The 19,177-nt window shown below is 49.4% G+C and overlaps 1 protein-coding gene across 1 annotated transcript in view; it reads right to left on the bottom strand.

Annotated features, from left to right (window-relative positions):
- The window catches only part of LOC309520579 (uncharacterized protein), a 123,448-nt gene that overhangs the window by 89,386 nt on the left and 14,885 nt on the right, over positions 1-19,177 (bottom strand). The window lies entirely within an intron of this gene.

The raw sequence follows: 19,177 nt of genomic DNA, 5'->3' as shown, positions 1-19,177 counted from the left end.
AAGGGAACATAGGAAACTGAATTATATGCCTAGGGAGACTTCTGGAAATAAATCAAGCTTTATGGAGGCATCTAAAACAATACAGAACGGGGCGTTGTGATGGTGTCGGTGTTTGTGACGCAGCGACGAGGCCATTTTTTTGTTGTTCCATTATAAATTGTACATCTCTTTTCTTCTGTTATGCAAACCATGGCAGCACTAGATGGGAGCATAGCTGTCAACCGTCCCTTATTTGGTGGGAAAGTCCCTTATCTCAGCGCCGTGTCCTGCTGCTGTCCCTTATTGATGATGTCCCTTAAATTTCCCGGGTTTCAAAGGAAGCAGCTCCTCTCCCTCCCTCCCTGCCGGCCAGGGAGGAGGGAGGCTCCAACTGTGTTGCTTGGCTGCGTTGCTCACCCAATAAGGAGTCTGAGAACGACTGGGGGGTGGAGCTTGCATGCCTTGTGCCGATCAAATAGGCTGCGTTGCCTGGGGACTCGCCTTTGCTCAGCGCTTCCCAGCGGAGAGGTGACGGTGGTTTTCCTTGCTGCATCCCCTTTGCCGGGTTGCTGCGCTGTGGGAACCACCGCTTGACGCTTCGTTTGGCTCCCGGCTGGGCTTTCTGCCTTTGGCTCAGAGGGGCTCAGAAGTTGAACATACCTGTGTTTGGAAAATCCCTTATTTTGGCTGCTGGTCCCTTATTTTCAAATCTGTAAGTTGACAGCTATGGATGGGAGTCTCTTGGCATCCTCTGTCGATATTGTGTACTGGTTAGAGTGCTGGACTGGGACCTGGGAGAGACCTGGGTTCGAATCCCCACATGGCCCTGAAGCTCACTGGGTATGACCTCTCAGCCTGGCCTTCCTCCGAGGGTTGTTGTGAGGGTGAAATGGAGAATTGGAGAAGTGCGCAAACACCATCTTGTGCCCCTTGGAGAAAAGGAGGGATATCAATGAAACGATAAGTAAATAAGCAGGTGTTGATGATAGAATTTGTTTATTTATTTATTTATTTTACATAAACCAGATTGAGGTTCCTTGTGACCAAAAGCGGCATATAAACATGCGAAAGGAAATAAAATACCTGTCAGGCGCTGCACAGGATTTTAAAGAAAAGTCTCAGCAGAATCTCACAACTTAATTTCCCTGAAGCCAAACCCAGCATCAGCTATCCCTGGGAGAAACTGCTACGGACCAGGGGTCAGCAAGCTTTGTGGGGGCCGGACTATTTTTTTTGGGGGGGGGTAAATGAACAAATTCCTATGCCCCACAAATAACCCAGAGATGTATTTTAAATAAAAGGACACATTCTACTCATGTAAAAACACGCTGATTCCTGGACTGTTTGTGGGCTGGATTGAGAAGGCGATTGGGCCGGATCCGGCCCACGGGCCTTCGTTTGCCTACCCATGTTCTAGTCCATAAGAAGTACAGTCATACCTCGGGTTGAAGTCGTTTCAGGTTGAGGGTTTTCAGGTTATGCTCTGCAGCGACCTGGAAGTAACGGAATGTGTTGCTTCTGGGTTTTGCCGCTCACGCATGCGCAGATGCTCAAAATGACGTCATGCGCATGCGCAGAAGTGGCGAATCGCGACCTGCACACGCAGGTTGCGTTTGCTTCAGGATGCGAACGGGGCTCCAGAACGGATCCCATTCACAACCAGAGGTACTACTGTACTTAGCAGACATGCATCTTTTTTCATTTTTATTTTTATTCTATGCATTCATTTATATCCCACTTTTTCTCCAAAGAGCGCATGGGTAGACCCGGGGGTGACATGTTACTCTCCCCCCCTTTTCACTGCTTTCTCCTCACAACAACCCTCTGAGGAAAGTTAGGCTAAGATAGCTCCTAGGTCACCTTCAGCGAGCTTCATGCGACTGAGGCATGGGAGTAGCCGGGGGGGGCAGCTGCCCCCCATCAATAAAAATCCATAGCAAACTGAGGTTCTGCCTCTCCCCCCCCCCATAACAAAAGGCCTGCCTCCTCCCCCCCACCAAAAATCCTGGCTATGCACATGGCCACTGAAGGGAAATTATTTGAACCCAGGACACTCTACACCAAACCTTATTTTTTGTGATTGTAGCTTTTTAAAAAACAAACAACCCCCCCCCTTTTTTAAAAAAGTTGTGCTTTAATTGTTGCAACCCACCCGTGAGACTTAAGAGCGAAGGAAGAGTAATTAATACTACTAATAGTAATTAATAGTTCTACTAATAATAAAATAAAAAATAATACTAATAGTACATCTAATTGGCTCTTCAAACGTGAGTTCCCTCCGCGTGGCAAAAAGCAACCTATTTATCTATTTTAATTTAATTTATGCTGCTCTTGCACATACAACTCACCCACCCAGAAGTGAAATTATTCACGTTATTAACTAAAAAAAGGAAGGGGATCTTTTCTCAAGACCGATCAATAGGTCCAAATAAATTTTCCAGATGCGCCATGAATCAATAAAAAATGGTGACGTTATGAAAAGCGAATTACACTTCTATTTGGGAGCTAAGAGCCCCATTCGGATCCTCATCCCCACGACCCTCTCTCGTCCTGCGCGTCGCGGGTGGGGAAAAAACCGAAAGGGACACGCGGCGCGTGCGAATGCGCGCTTGATTGACGCGGCAGGCGACTCATTCATTCTTATGTAACTTTCACACACGCCGCGGGTGCCGAGAACCGCCAGCGGGCTCCCCATTGGCCCGTCCCCGCCGGATGGAACGCCGCGCCATTGGCCGCCGCCTGGGTGTGGGCGTGGCCCGGGGAACCCATTCATGGCCCGGCCGCCGCCTCCTTACTCCTGCTCAGACACGTGTGCGGCCCGGAGGGGAGGGAGCGGGAGGCGTCGGCGGGCCGCTGCCTTGTTTACCTAAAAGTGGAAGGAAGATCACTGCAAAGAGAGAGAGAGAGAGAGCAGGGAGAGGAGTTTGCCCTCCCAGAACATTCCTGCCCATCCAGATTCCTCAAAGCAGGCTGCCTTTCAGCACCCATAGGTGCAGCACCCATAGGCGCAGCTGCGGTGTGGCCGGATGACAGAGTGGGGCTGGGGCAGGGGGCATGACCTGTGGTGCCCTATTATTTCTCTGTCTGTTTGTTTATTTTTAATTACCCAGCCTCCTTAATGGATCGCTGCCTTGCCATGGCGACGGGGCTTGAATAACTCAGAGAAGCTATGAGCTATGCCATGCAGGGCCACCCAAGATGGACAGGTCATAGCCGAGAGTTTTGACCAAACGTGATCCACCAGGAGCAGGAACCTGCAAGCCACTCCAGTATCTTAAAAAAGATTTTTAAGACAGCATCTTAAAAAGCAGAGACATCACCTTGCCAACAAAGGTCTGTATAGTTAAAGCTGTGGTTTTCCCAGTAGTGATGGATGGAAGTGAGAGCTGGACCATAAAGAAGGCTGATCGCCGAGGAATGGATGCTTTTGAATTCTGGTGCTGGAGGAGACTCTTGAGAGTCCCATGGACTGCAAGAAGATCAAACCGATCCATTCTGAAGGAAATCAGCCCTGAGTGCTCACTGGAAGGACAGATCGTGAAGCTGAAGCTCCAATACTTTGGCCACTTCATGAGAAGAGAAGACTCCCTGGGAAAGACCCTGATGTTGGGAAAGATGGAGGGCACAAGGAGGAGGGGACGACAGAGGAGGAGATGGTGGGACAGTGTTCTCGAAGCTACCAGCATGAGTTTGACCCAACTGCGGGAGGCAGTGGAAGACAGGAGTGCCTGGCGTGCTCTAGCCCAGGGCGTCATGAAGAGGCGGACATGACTAAACAACAACAACAGCAAAAGGTCCCAGGGCAGGTTGCAGCTTTAAACCACAATATTTAGAACAATTAAAAACAACTTAAATCATGCACTAACCATTGGTCATGCTGGCCGCTGAGGGTCGCTGGGTGTCCCAGGATCATTCCCCTCCAAGCAGGGCTGGGGGAGACTTTTCCTGAGACCCTGGACAGGCACTTCCAGTGAAAACCCTGGAGAGCCGCTGTCAGTTATGGAAACGTGATTGTAGAGTTGAAGGGACACCTGGGGGTCATCTAGTCCAACCCTCTTCAATACAAGAATCTCAGCTAGATCTTACATGACAGATGGCCTACCACCCTCTGCTTAAAAACCTCCTAGGAAGGAGAATCCAACACCTCTGGTGGGAGTCTGTTCCGCTGCTGAACAGCTCCTACAATCAGAAAGTTCTTCCCAATGTTTAGTCAGAATCTCCTTGTAATTTGAAGTCACTGGTTTGAGTCCATCCTTCATGCAGACAGCCCTTCAGCTATTTGAAGATGACTACTGTATCTCCTCTTGTTCTCCTTTTTTATAGGCTAAACCAGGCTTCCTCAACCTTGGCCCTCCAGATATTTTTGGCCTACAATTCCCATGTTCCCTAGCTAGCAGGACCAGTGGTCAGGGATGATGGGAATTGTAGTCTCAAAACATCTGGAAGACTGAAGTTGAGGAAGCCTGGGCTAAACAGACCCAATTCCCTCAACCATTCCTCATCAGGCTTGGTTTCTAGACCCTTGATCATCTTGGTTGCAGACATTCCAGCTTGTCAACATCCTTCTTAAATTGCGGTGCCCAGAATTGGACACAGTATTCCAGGTGTGGTCTGACCAAGGCAGAATAGAGTGGTGCCATTACTTCCCTTTTTTGCTGCTGCGTCACACTGTTGACTCCTGTTCAGATTGTGGTCTGCGAAGACCTGTGCATCCTTTTCATATGTACTACTGGTAAGCCATGTACTGCTGGGACGCGGGTGGCGCTGTGGGTTAAACCACAGAGCCTAGGACTTGCCAATCAGAAGGTCGGCAGTTCGAATCCCTGCAATGAGGTGAGCTCCCATTGCTCACTCCCTGCTCCTGCCAACCTAGCAGTTTGAAAGCACTCAAAGTGCAAGTAGATAAATAGGTACCACTCCGGCGGGAAGGTAAACGGCGTTTCCATGCGCTGCTCTGGTTCGCCAGAAGCGGCTTAGTCATGTTGGCCACATGACACGGAAGCTGTACGCTGGCCAATAAAGTGAGATGAGCGCTGCAACCCCAGAGTCGGCCACGACTGGACCTAATGGTCAGGGGTCCCTTTACCTTTACCTTTACTGGTAAGCCTGGTGTGTCTCTCATATTTGTGCAGCTGGTTCTTCCTGCCGAAGTGCAGAACCTATTGAACTTCCTTTTCTTAGTTTGGGCCCAGTTCTCCTATCTGTTAAGGTCATTTTGAATCCCAATTCTTTCTTCTGTGACATTAGCTACCCCTCCCTGCTTGGTAAAAAAAGGTAAAGGGACCCCTGACCATTAGGTCCAGTCGTGGCCGACTCTGGGGTTGTGGCGCTCATCTCGCTTTATTGGCCGAGGGAGCCGGCGTACAGCTTCCAGGTCATGTGGCCAGCAGGACTAAGCCGCTTCTGGCGAACCAGAGCAGCGCATGGAAACGCCGTTTACCTTCCCGCCGGAGTGGTACCTATTTATCTACTTGCACTGGTGTGCTTTCGAACTGCTAGATTGGCAGGAGAGAACTGCCGACCTTCTGATCGGCAAGTCCTAGGCTCTGTGGTTTAACCCACAGGGCCACCCGCGTCCCTTGGAATCACCTGCAGATTGAATGAGCATCCGCTGAGTACCTCATTACTGAGCTAGATTCAGTTGAAGGCACCTTCCTGTCCCTGAACAATGAGGGCTGGAATCTTACTTTTATTTTTAAGGGAAGAGTTGTGGCTCAGTGGCAGAACACCTGCTTTGCAGGTCCCTGATTCAATCCGTGGTAGAGACGGGGGCGGCTCCCGGCCTGAAACCCTGGATAGCTGCTGCCAGTCAGTGTGGGCAATACTGAGGTCGATGGACTCAGCAGCCTGAATCTTTGAATTGACCCTTCATTCAGAACCACGAAGAGCAAGGTTTCTATTTTAAATGGTACCCTCTTTCCTCACTTCTACGAGGACCGGGCGAGACTGTACCTTAGTTACGTTGCGTGCAAAAGGTCCCAGCTCCTGGAACACCAGGAGACCTGCTGCCAGCCAGTGTCAGCAATACTTAGATGGATGGACCGAAGGTCTGACTCAGTGCAACTCCTGTGTAGTGTGGCGTTGCTTGTTTTTAATACAAAGCGGTGTTCAAAAGCATGACCCGCCCTTGCAGTCTAAAATGGTGCGCTTTGATAATACCACCCAGGGCTTTGCCATCTTCCCACCTCATTTTGTTATGTAAATAGTTCAACCTGTTGGCAGAAGACAGGGCTCATCCAGAACCTGTTTCCGCTGCCAGGGTGTGGGCTACCTTCGCTTGGAACACCTTAAAAAAACTGCTTCTGAAGATTCTCCGTAAGCAACTTTTTTCTCCCTCTGGCATGAAGTGCAACCTGGAACTGCACCTGTTGAATTTCTTCCTCACATGCAGCAGAAAAACGGACTTGCCTTGCTGCCTTCCCCACACCACCGCAATGGCAAGGGTCAAAAAATTCACAACTTTTCTTCTGGTGGCATCTGAGATCTTTGCCCAAAGCTTCTCCAGTTGAAACTGCTTGGTAGTGTCAGCAAAGGAAAAACGGACCCAGAACGATGGTGTGCAAGACCTTATAAAAACTTTTGAAATTTCCATCCTCTAGGTCAAGCCCACCCCCAGAAACATCATGCATACATTACAGAAAGGAGAGGTTGAGGGAGGAGTTGTGGTGGTAACCTGAGTGTCCTGTCACCTGGCTGGTTCCTCCTTTCCCCCTGCCCATGAGTCACTTCCAGGAGACAAAGGGGAGTTGGCAGTTTCCTGCCCCCAGAGGGAAGATCTGATCATTGTCCTTTGTTTCAGTCCAGGCTGAATCCACTCCCATATGCAAGTTCTTTGTGATCTTGATTGTCTTCTGTCTAGGACCATCAGGGTTGGCATAGCAACTGGGCAGGGCTCCTGTGGATGTGCTGGGATGGTGAAGGGATTATGGCTGACCAGAACCAAGCCACCCCCCTTTGATAGTCCTTGTCATATGGAGTAAAACAAAAATGGAACAGTGCAAATCCGATGTATGGTTGATTTTTCTATGAATTTATAACAGAAGTGTGGCCTATGTAGTGTGTGAGTGTGAGTGTGTGAAGTTTGTACAAACTGAATGATTGGGGTGGGGGATTCCTGCTACACCACCATTAAAGGCAAGACAGGGGAAGATGCAGTGGTGATTCCCATAGGGAACATATCTACTGGGAGGTTCTCCTGTGGAAACCTCCCTAAGGACATAAGGCCCTTGTTTTTCCCGATGCATAGGTGGCCACCCTATCATTCAGTGAGCATCAGGTGCAAGGGCTGCTATAAACTACTGTGCTGCCCCAGAAACAACTGCATCATTGGCTAAATAAGTACCGTATCAACCTGGAAAAACAGTGACCATTGTGCTAGGGAACTTGTTCTCTTATACAGTGGTACCTCGGGTTAAGTACTTAATTCGTTCCGGAGGTCTTTACTTAACCTGAAACTGTTCTTAACCTGAAGCACCACTTTAGCTAATGGGGCCTCCCGCTGCTGCCGCACCGCCGGAGCACGATTTCTGCTCTCATCCTGAAGCAAAGTTCTTAACCCGAAGCACTATTTCTGGGTTAGCGGAGTCTGTAACCTGAAGCGTCTGTAACCCGAGGTACCACTGTAGTATTAATCAGGTTATGGCCATGTCCTTCCTCCCTCGTCAGAGGCAGTGCGCTTGACAATAACACTTGCAATTGGTTGAGTGTGTTGTTGCACTCCTGCCCTGCTTAGGGCTCCTCACTGAAGCATCCGATGAGCCACTTTGAGAACAGGATATTGCACTAGGCGAGCCGGATCCTGCCTGACTCATCTTACATTGCTCCAGTCACCAGTCTCCAAGGAAGGGGTCAGCAAACTGTTGCCGGTCTGTTGCCATTGCTCTGGTGGCCGACAGCCAGAGCCTGTCGACAGAGCTGCCAAACTTAGCAGCAGTTTTTGGAAGGGGAAAAAAATTATCTCCCTCGATGGCGCGATGTTGCTGCTGACTCACCGCTCTGTTCCAGGCAGCTGGCTTGGGAGAGGCTGATGTCGAACAGGAACGCAGTGTTCCCTGCGCTCAGGGCGGGAATATCTCCCCCCACTCTCTTAAAACAGAAAGGGCCATAAAACTTCACGACCTGCCAGTTATGTAACAGATTCCGGAGTTTGGATAGAGAAGTGTTATTGCAACGGCTAATCGGCGGAATTTGCGGTGTGGCGCATTGCGAGCCTCTTGAAGGCTCGGCAAAGCCACATCTTGGTGTGCGACCATGCTGGGGGGGGGGAATCAAAGCTCTCCCCTGCCCCCTTGGACTCAGCGAGAGTTGCTGCAACAGAAGGTTGTTGGTTTATTCATGCCACCTTTTCCTCCCCCGACAGGAAATCAAGGCAGCTTTCAAATAAATGAAGAATAAAGATAAAGGTAAAGGGACCCCTGAACTTTAGGTCCAGTTGTGACTGACTCTGGGGTTGCAGCGCTCATCTCGCTTTATTGGCCGAGGGAGCCAGCGTACAGCTTCCGGGTCATGTGGCCAGCATGACAAAGCCGCTTCTGGCGAACCAGAGCAGCACACGGAAACGCCGTTTACCTTCCCGCCAGAGCGGTACCTATTTATCTACTTGCACGTTGATGTGCTTTCGAACTGCTAGGTTGGCAGGAGCAGGGACCGAGCAACGGGAGCTCACCCCGTCGCGGGGATTCGAACTGTGGACCTTCTGATCGGCAAGTCCTAGGCTCTGTGGTTTAACCCACAGCGCCACCCGCGTCCCTTTAGCTGAATTTATTATTATTATTATTATTATTATTATTATTATTATTATTTACTTTATACCCAACCCATTTGGCTGGGTTTCCCCAGCCACTCGGGGAGCCTTTCAACCAAATATTAAAAACAATACAGCGTCAGACATTAAAAACTTCCCTAAACAGGGCCGCCTTCATGTGTCTTTTAAAAGTAAAATAGTTGTTTACTGCCTTGACATCTGCTGGGAGGCCGTTCCACAGGGCAGGCGCCACCACCAAGAAGGCCCTCTGCCTGGTTCCTTGTAATCTCACTTCTCGCAGCGAGGGAACCGCCAGAAGGCCCTCGGTGCTGGACCTCAGTGTCCAGGCAGAATGACGTGGGTGGAGACATTGGGGGGATGGGAACAGTGTTTTTAAAAATAAATAGAAATTGATAGATAGATACAGGTTAAAGTTGCTTCAGGTTGAGCGTTTTTGGGTTGCGCTCCGTGGCAACCCGGAAGTAACAGAACGTGTTGCTTCCAGGTTTCGCCAGTCGCGCATGCGCAGATGCTCTAAATGACATCACGCACATGCGCGGAAGTGGCGAATTGCGACCCGCACATGCGCAGACGTGGGTTGCGTTCACTTCAGGATGCGAAAGGGGCTCCGGAACGGATCCCGTTCGCATCCAGAGGTACCACTGTATTTAAAACATACTGATAATTGCAATAAAAACACCACAGCATTAGCCCTTTTATTAAAAAAAAGTCAGTTCCCCCAAGCCTGTGGGAACAAGAAGAGTTTCACCTGCCAGTGGAGGACAGCAAGGAGGGAGCCGGTCTGGCTTCTCCAGGAAAGGAGCTCTAAAGTTGTCTGAGAGGAGCCACCACCGAGAAGGCCCTCTCCTGTATCCCCACCAAGTGGGTCTGGTAGATAAGGGCCTCTCCCGAAGATCTCAAAAGCCAGGCAGGTCCGTATGGAGGGTCCAGTCATTCAGAGAACTTGGACCTGAGCTTTGTAGGACTTTGTAGGGGATAACCAGAATGGTACTCGGAAACAGACTTGATTGCCCGTGGAGCCGTTCCAGCGTGCGAGTCTTGTCCGCTCCCGATAACCAGCCCAATCAGCACTCTGGCTGTAGCAATCTTTGAGCCAGCTTAAGTTTTGGAGCCCTTTTCAGAGGCAACCCCCCATAGAGAACATTGGTAAAGGTAAAGGGATCCCTGAACATTAGGTCCAGTCGTGGCTGACTCTGGGGTTGCATCGCTCATCTCGCTTTATTGGCCGAGGGAGCCGGCGTACAGCTTCTGGGTCATGTGGCCAGCAGGACTAAGCCGCTTCTGGCGAACCAGAGCAGCGCACGGAAACGCCGTTTACCTTCCCACTGGAGTGGTACCTATTTATCTACTTGCACTTTGATGTGCTTTCGAACTGCTAGGTTGGTAGGAGCAGGGACCGAGCAACGGGAGCTCACCCTGTAGCGGGGATCTGAACCGCCGACCTTCTGATCGGCAAGTCCTAGGCTCTGTGGTTTAACTCACAGTGCCACCTGCGTCAGTCACCCAAATGGAAGTAACTAAGGCGTGTGTGTCACTGTGGCCAAAAAAGACATCTCATTAAATGAGAAAGTGGTACACCAAGTTGAGTTCTTTGGAGAAAAAGATTGGATTCAAATGCAATGGAATAAATAAACATAGACCATGGAGAGATGAGGGAGGGAGTAGTTCGTAGGATAAAATGGAGGGGGACAACTTTTTCTTCAGATTTGCTTCAGCTACCCTGATGGTGATGACAACTTACGGCAGCAAAGACGAGTCAGACATTTTTTAAATCAATGGCCAGTTTCTGCTGGCAGAGTCACACTACGCCATGCTCAGCGATGCGCCGCTTGCCCTTACGACTTTCTCAGACGAGCCAGCGGGAGGAACTTAATGAATCACGAAGCCGCCGCTGCGATTGGCGGAGAGTCATTCACAATTACGCTCCCTCCTTTTGAGAATGGGCTTGCTGCGCAGGGGAGGGGTCTCCCTGTCGCTTTCATTCGGGCTGGGGTGACGGAGCATGCGCTCATGCGCAAAGGGCGGCAACCGGAAAGAGAATGAGATGCCTGCAAAAACAAAAACAAAAAAACACAAGATGCCGGCGCTCCAAAAAAGGCGATTCTTCCATCACAGCGAAACTCCTGTGGTGGGTTTACAAGTGCGCTGAATCAATAAATATTGGCAGCGCTGCAGCAAAATGTTGCTGCGTATATTTCTTACCACGACCCACAAATATCACCCCCATGTTTCTCCAAGGCCCCTGCTTAGTACCCCTTTCTGAATCAGCACTCACCATTTGAGTTCACAGTTAGAATGATGGTCTAGAGCAGGGCTAAGCAACCTAAGGCCTGGGGGCCGGATCCAGCCCAATTGCCTTCTCAATCCGGCCCGCGGACGGTCCAGGAATCAGCGGGTTTTTACATGAGTAGAATGTGTCCTTTTATTACAAATGCATCTCTGGGTTATTTGTGGGGCATAGGAATTTGTTCATTATTTTTTCCCCAAAATATAGTCTGGTCCCCCACAAGGTCTGAGGGACAGTGGACCAGCCCCCTGCTGAAAATGTTTGCTGACCCCTGGTCTAGAGGGCAAGAGGGTTCATTTCGGGGTACAAGCCTAATGGGGTACAATCCACTCTCCTGCACACCAGCTTCCGTTGCAATTATTAGCTAGACGACCGCGCTAGCAGGAGCCCTCACCAGAAGCTGCCCACACTTCTCTGTTTTTATCCACAATGAGGACTAGAAGATTGCTTTCAAAAAACAGAAGTGGAACACCAATAAGGTTCTCCTCCCCCCCCCCAATTCCTCCCTCTGCACATAAAACAGAGGCATAAAAATGAGAACTGCCAAGTGGTTAATGGAATTTCAGTTACTTAACCTGTTGGGCACGTTTGAATATGAGTAATCTATATATTTCCAAAGGAGGAAGCATAATTCATTTTGAGATGCGGTGCAACAGACATTGAACTCCCCCCTGTGTGTCAGAGAAGGAAAAATTAATATATTATCTATTAGTATTTATAGACATCTACACATACACAGAGCTGCCTGATTAATTGGGCACACCAATTAATTCACCACCCTGGCATACAAACTTAGCTGGGAGTTAAGTCCCAGTGACTTCAGTGAGGCTTCCTTCTGAATGGGCACAGTGGAAGTTTGTATTTTTTGGAAAATAAAAATGTTGCAGCTTTAATAATGGTAATAAATATTTGCGGAGCTTGCCGTGCGGCGTGCAGAGGGGCTATTGAGTCACGATATCTTAAGCAAGCCGCTCCAGTCCTCTCCCTGCTGGAGGGGCATCATTCTGTCCTACCTTAGAGGGCTTTGGAGAGGAAGTACTAAGAGATAACACATGAGCTACTGTGAATTAGGGATGCAGGTGGCGCTGTGGGTTAAACCACAGAGCCTAGGACTTGCCAATCAGAAGGTCGGCGGTTCGAATCCCCGCCACGGGGTGAGCTCCCGTTGCTCGGTCCCTGCTCCTGCCAACCTGGCAGTTCAAAAGCACAAAGTGCAAGTAGATAAATAGGTACCTCTCCGGAGGGAAGGTAAACGGCATTTCCGTGCGCTGCTCTGGTTCGCCAGAAGCGGCTTAGTCATGCTGGCCACATGACCCGGAAGCTGTACGCCAGCTCCCTCGGCCAATAAAGCAAGATGAGCGCCGCAACCTCGGAGTCGGCCACGACTGGACCTAATGGTCAGGGGTCCCTTCACCTTTACTAAGATATAACTCCTGAGCTACTGTGAAATATCTGAAGCTCAAATAGATCCATGCAGAATCTCCGGTGGCCTGCTAAGGACAGTCTCCACACAATAGGTCAGGCTCCTCAAACTCGGCCCTCCAGTTGTTTTTGGCCTACAACTCCCATGATCCCTAGCGAGCAGGACCAGCGGCCAGGGATGATGGGAATTGTAGTCTCAAAACATCTGGAGGGCCGAGGTTGAGGAAGCCTGCAATAGGTTTTTGGAAACAGGAGTGTAGCAGAGTGGTTACAGCAGCCGACATCTCTGAACTCGGTCTGTTCTACCCTGCCTGAAACCCCGGACAGCTGCTGCCAGTCAGTGTAGACAATACTGAGCTTGATGGGCCAATTGCTCTGACTTTATTCATGAGGAATAGAATCTTACTTCATTTCACAGGGAAGGCTCAGAGAACCCGCTTTTCCTGCAGAAAAGGTCCCAGGGGTTCAAGCCTTTTCCGGGAACCCTGGGGAGTCACTGCCAGTCAGTGTTGGCAATGTTGAACTAAATGGACCCAGAGGTCTGACTCAGCTCCTTTTGTTCCAAACTTAGGCGTAACAGCAAAGTGACTCGCTTTTGCTGGAAGAGCCTTACTATGCCAAGACTGTTGGAACATCCTGACCTGCTTGGATCAGTGGGGAGGAGCTGAGAGGTGGAACCAGAGCTTGGCTATGGGGCAGCGAGGCAGAGGAGCAACAGGTTTGGCTCTGTGGAAAGTGGGGGGGAGCAGGAATTGCAGGAACAACAGAGTGGGAGCTCTCCTGCATCGAAGTCATCTGGGCCATCTGGGGCAGCACCCCACAGCAGCCGGCAATGTTTCCAGGAAGCCCCAGAAGTGGGTCATGAGGCCACAGAGACGCCCTTTGATTTTCCATCGGCAGGAGAAGTTCTTTACGCAAGATCTGGTTTTTGACGCAATGCGAGGTTCACCTGTGGAACTCCCACAGGATGTGGCAATGGCTTTCAAAGGTCCTTAGGGAAATCCGGAGGAGCTTCATCGAAGGCCACATCAGCAATGATAAAAAAATGATGATGAGCAAAAAATGGAGATAGACTGCCCCTGCTCATGGGGGTTCCATTTTTTTAATTTAAAATAATAATTTATTGCTGGCACCACAAATAAATCACTGGTGAATATGCAATTCAATTTCTGGTAGCATCTTAAGGGCTGGGAATGCCCCCCATTTCTGAAACCCCGGAGAGCCCTTGTCAGTCGCAGTAATGAGCTAGATCAGGCATAGGCAAACTCCAGCCCTCCAGATGTTTGGGACTACAATTCCCATCACCCCTAGCTAACAGGACCAGTGGTTAGGGATGATGGGAATTGCAGTTCCAAACATCTGGAGGGCCAGAGTTTGCCTACCCCTGAGCGAGATGGACCTCAGTGGTCTGGCAGCTCCTAATTTAGCTAATTCCCTTCTGCAGCCATTGAAGCAGGAAAGTAGTTTTTGAAAAGTTCCTGTTTTGCAGAAGCGATCCAGTCCTAGCCTGTCTCATATAGCAACAACACCGCCTCTTGCTTAAAACTGCCACCCATTTTTCTTATTTATTCAAAGCTGTGTTCTTTGCTTGGCAATGCAGGAACATTTTAATAAGCAGACTAGAAATAATTCCGGTGCATACCTTTCCTGACGCAGCCGGCAATTTCATTGCTGACGAAGGGACTTTTCAAAACAAGGACAGTGATAATTAAAGGTTCCGGAAGTGGGGTGGTCCTTACGTTCAGGGCCGACAAAAGACAAGGAGTGTGTTTGTTTTTTCTTCACCTATTGCATGATTATTATTTTTTTCAGGGAGTTTCGTTGCTACAAGCAGTGCCGGATTTATGTATAAGCTAAATAAGCTATAGTTTATGGCCCCACTCCCTTAAGGCCCCCCAAAAAAATTAAAGGGGAAAAAACTGGATGTACATTTCCAAAATATAAGATAAAAAACAAATAAAATAAAACCTACATACAGCAACAGTATTTTGTGTTGTGTAGGCTCCTATGATGTAAGTAATGGGTCCATAAATTACCATATAGCCTATATTCAACACACAAAAACAGTGGTAAACGGCATTTCCGTGCGCTGCTCTGGTTCGCCAGAAGCAGCTTAGTCCTGCTGGTCACATGACCCGGAAGCTGTACGCCGGCTCCCTCGGCCAGTAAAGCGAGATGAGCGCCGCAACCCCAGAGTCAGCCACGACTGGACCTAATGGTCAGGGGTCCCTTCACCTTTACTTTTACCATTAAGAAGAAGTGTATTAATCATGTTCGCAACCCACAGCATTCGCAACCTGCATCTGTGCATGTGCGGGTTGCGATTCGGCGCTGCGCAAAGCACGATTTAGCGCTTCTGCTCATGCACGACCGCCGAAACCCAGAACTAACCCATTCTGGTACTTCCTGGTTTCAGCGGTCCGCAACGAGGTGTGACTGTATTAAGCTCAAACGGTATGTAGGTTTTATTTTGTTTTTTATCTTCTATTTTAGAAATGTACATCCAGGGTTTCCCCCCCCCTTTACAGTGGTACCTCGGGTTAAGTACTTAATTGGTTCCAGAGGTCCCTTCTTAACCTGAAACTGTTCTTAACCTGAAGCACCACTTTAGCTAATGGGGCCTCCTGCTGCCGCCGGAACACGATTTCTGTTCCCATTCTGAAGCAAAGTTCTTAACCCGAGGTAATATTTCTGGGTTAGCAGAGTCCGTAACCTGAAGCGTCTGTAACCTGAGGTACCACTGTAATTTTTTGGGGGCCCCCAAGAGAGTGGGGGCCTAAGCTATAGCTTGATTAGCTTATATACGTAAATCCAGCGAGTGGCAACGGCTCTTCAGCGACCCTCCTCCTCCTCCCCGCCTTCTCGACCCCCCCCCCCTATCCTTTGATATTTGGGTCCCTGCCCCACTGACCATCCATTTACCCATGTCTTAGCCCTCCCACTCCCCCCCCCCATGTTTCTTCTTACACCAGGGTCTCCACCCCAGAGATCTTCCCTCCCTGGCTCCTCCTCCTCCTCCCCGCCCTGCCTGCATTTGCCTCGCCTCCCTGACTCCGGCTGGCACGCCGCTGCCACGTGCGGAAGCCGCCGGCCCCAGACACGGGGCGGGCCACCCCACCGCCAGCCCTCCGCTCTCTCTCTCTTTCTCTCTCCCGTGCAGGCCACGTGTAGCAGCCTGCGCCCTCGCTCCTCGCGGCCTGGCCAATCCGAGCTCGGGGCGGCGAGGGGATTGGGCGGAGCCGGAGCGCGGAGGGCCAATGGGGGCGCTCGGAACGCGGAGGCGGGGGAGGGCCGCGCTACAATGTATCGGCTGGGCGTTCCACGGGGGGCGGATGAAAGGCGAGCGGGGCGGGGCCCGGGCAGCACGTGCGGCGCCGCACGTGGCCGCGTGGCGCCTGCCCTGAGCCCGGCGCGCCTGGGCTCCTGCGCCCGCCTTGGTGTAGAGGCTGAGCCGGGAAGCCGGGAGCTCAGAGCCGCCGAGAGGAGCTGGTGAGTAGATCGCTGCGGAGGGAGCCTCCGCTCCGGAGCCCCGGCCCGGATCCTGCCGGCTGCGGGGCTCAGAGCCCCAATCCTGCTTTTATATATACTGTATATACTAATATATGTACTGTATATACTAATATATACTACTTATTTATTATATGCTATTCTATAATACGGGTGTAAATACGTATGTATATATTATAGATGCTTTTAGAATCGAAGCAGGTTTTCTGCATCTGCGGAACATTCGCGACTAAGGCGAGCTGCCTCTGGGCGTACGCAGAGTGCACTTTCTGATTTCAGAGCTTTCGGTGCAGCATTGGGGGATAGGGACTCAGAGCCGGAATCCTGCTTTTATATATACTGTATATACTAATATATATATACTATTTATTTATTATATGCTATTCTATAATACGAGTGTAAATCCGTATGTGTCTATTATAGAGGATGCTTTTAGAATTGAAGCAAGTTTTCTCCATCTGCGGAACATTCGCGGCTAAGGCGAGCTGCCTCTGAGCGCGTGCAGAGTGCACTTTCTGACTTCAGAGCTTTCGGTGCAGCAGTGGGGGATATGGGAAGCCGTAGCGGAGGAGGAGGAGGAATCCGGATTATCTCTCGGTTCCTTTTATTTTCGGGAACTCGTCCGTAGTCTGGTGGTGTTTCCGATCTCTGCATTGGGGAGATCGGGGTCGGGGGCGGCGGATGAATCGGGGCCGGAGAAGGAGGCGAAAGGGGTCGGATTAGTGGTATGGGGAAGGATCGGGAGAAATTTTATGTACAGTCGTCCACCCAAAGCGCCTCCTTTTAGGTCATTAGGATTGGAATTGACATCTGAACTGACGTCACAACCATTTATGTCAGAAGAAAGTCGGTTTGAGTTTTGTGGGGCTTTGATTCCCAGGTTGGCCGGGGGTCTAGGATTGCATGCCTACCTGGGAGTAAAGTCGGAATGGACGGCTAGCCAGCTTAGATCCTATGCAGCTACTCACTTATTTGTGACTTGTTTAATTTTTGCAGCGTAGATACATAATTTTTTTAAATAATTGCAATTGTGCTCAAAGAAAGGAATGCGATTTAACTTCATTTGCAGCGCTTTGGGGTGCCCTCCCTATAAATGTGCAGATAGACTAGCGTCTGTTCTTTTTACTACGCCTTGTGCAAATAAAACGTTTTATTGTATGCTATAAACTTGCGAACACTAGTCATAAAATCTTAAGTCCTGCCTGGAAAAGGATTTGCAGGCTCTGTTGGGTTGATGTCTGCAGACTTATTAATAATAATAATAATAATATGAGCATGTTCTGGTATACTTTAAAAATTTGCTAGTCATTTAATGCTTTAGTGTTGCAGGTTGTTTTTTTTAAAAAGATGCATAGATAACTTCCACTGATGCTAAAAGTATAGGTGGATCCTGACCTGTTTGCTGAAATTCTTTGCTTGCCGGCTCAAAAATAAGTCCAAATGGGTCCTGATTCCTGTGAATGGTTACAGACTCTTGCTTTTATTTGGCTTTGTGAAAACACCTTTTAAGATTTCCTTGTGGGTATATATATATTAAATATTGGCGTTATAGCTATAGCAGCCTGCAAGTTCACTGATAACTGCTTGCCTGTGGCGCTTAGGACCAGACGACCAGACAGATAACATGTTTGCAAACTGGGAGAAAGTTTGGGTTCTGTGTGTTTCTCACACACAATCTCACTTTCCTGGCATTATCCAGACAGTTCCAGGAATAGAGAGAGCTCAAGGAAGTTGTTAGATACATTCACAAGGATGGCATCTTGCGTTCGATGAATTCTACAGTTGGTGTTGTGTTGCTGATTTGCTATTATTAAGTAATAATATTAACCTTCACTGCCGCAAGATGTGGCAACAGCAGTGAGAGGTTAGACAAGTTTGTGTCTAATAATTTGATGAGCGGCTATTAACCAGAACAGCTAAGTAGAGCCTCTGTGTTCAGGAGCAGTTTAGCATTGAAGTCCAGCTACTCCTTTTCCATGACCCACTTGTGGGCTTTTTGAAAACAATTGGGGTTGGTGGCCGCTGTGGAAAAATGGGATGCTAAGCTTTTTCAGTCGCAAGCTGCTGTTGTAGTAGCAGCAGCAGAAAGGGTTCCTTCCCATGCACCTGATCCTGTACATGCTTACTTGGGAGTAAGCCCCATTGCTGCCTTTGGGAACTCTTTGCGCTCCTAGCAGCAACACTCAAAACCTGCCTGCCTGCCCTGCAGCTCAGACTTCAGGCATGTTTTTACCCAGGAGTAAACCTCACTGGCTTCAGTGGGGCTTTCTCTGAAGTAAGTGTGCAGCTTTGCAGCAGCAAAAAAAAAGGTGTGCACTTATTTATTTACTGGTAGGTGAATCTCACCTATAGGATTTACTCCATATTTTCTGGAATTTGACTGATACCTGATTTTTATCCTTATTTATCATGAGCATCCCAACCTCCAGAAATAGGTAAGAATCATAAGAAATTGAAGGTGGTTTGGGGGTCAGCCAGTACCTATCATTTTCCCAGCTCAGTGCTGGAATTTTGCAACTTCCAGCATCCCTGACAGAGGTCTGGTCTCTGTTGCAGCATTCCTGGAGACTGTCTTGCCTCATATTCCCAGATCTTGTTGGGTAGCAAGACAGATTTCCATGGAGCAAGAGTTAAGGCACACTGTTCTCTCTCTTTTTTTGGTGTGTTTAAAATCAAATTCCGTGGCCCCTAGCCTTCTCCTCCTCCATGAATTTGTCCAATCCTCTTCTAAAGCTGTCTGGGTTAGTGGCGATCGCTGCCTCATGTGGCAGCGAGTTCCACAGTTTATGCTCTGCACAAAAAAGAGCTTTTCAAATCTTCTTGGGCAACAGAGGGTTAAGCCACCTTCTGATTTGCTGATGAATGGATCTGATTTACTGGGAGGGCTGTATGCATGAATGGGGAACCTGGGAAGCAAATGGCCAATGAGATTTGCAGCTCTGGTACCCAGGGAAAAGCAAGGCAAAAGGGGGATCTTTTTAAAAACAAAACAGAGGCTTTCTCGCTGATGTAATTATTTGTGGGGGGGAAATGTGTGCGGCAGAAAATCTCTGCCCCTTTGATAGTCTGGCTGCATGTATCTTTTGGCTGCGCATCATCGGAGGCAGGAGGTGGGGGCACATGGTCTGCTTGCGTAGAGAGAAGCCCAGGCTCCCGGCTGATGTGCTCAGAGTCACTAGCCCACCCCAAACGCCCACATTAAGTGCGCAGAGTTCCCA

Source organism: Podarcis vaucheri (genome assembly GCF_965113315.1).
Source record: "Podarcis vaucheri genome assembly, chromosome: 16".
NCBI lineage: Eukaryota > Metazoa > Chordata > Lepidosauria > Squamata > Lacertidae > Podarcis > Podarcis vaucheri.
Note: the sequence above shows the minus strand (reverse complement) of the source record. Positions and strands in the feature narration are given on the sequence as shown.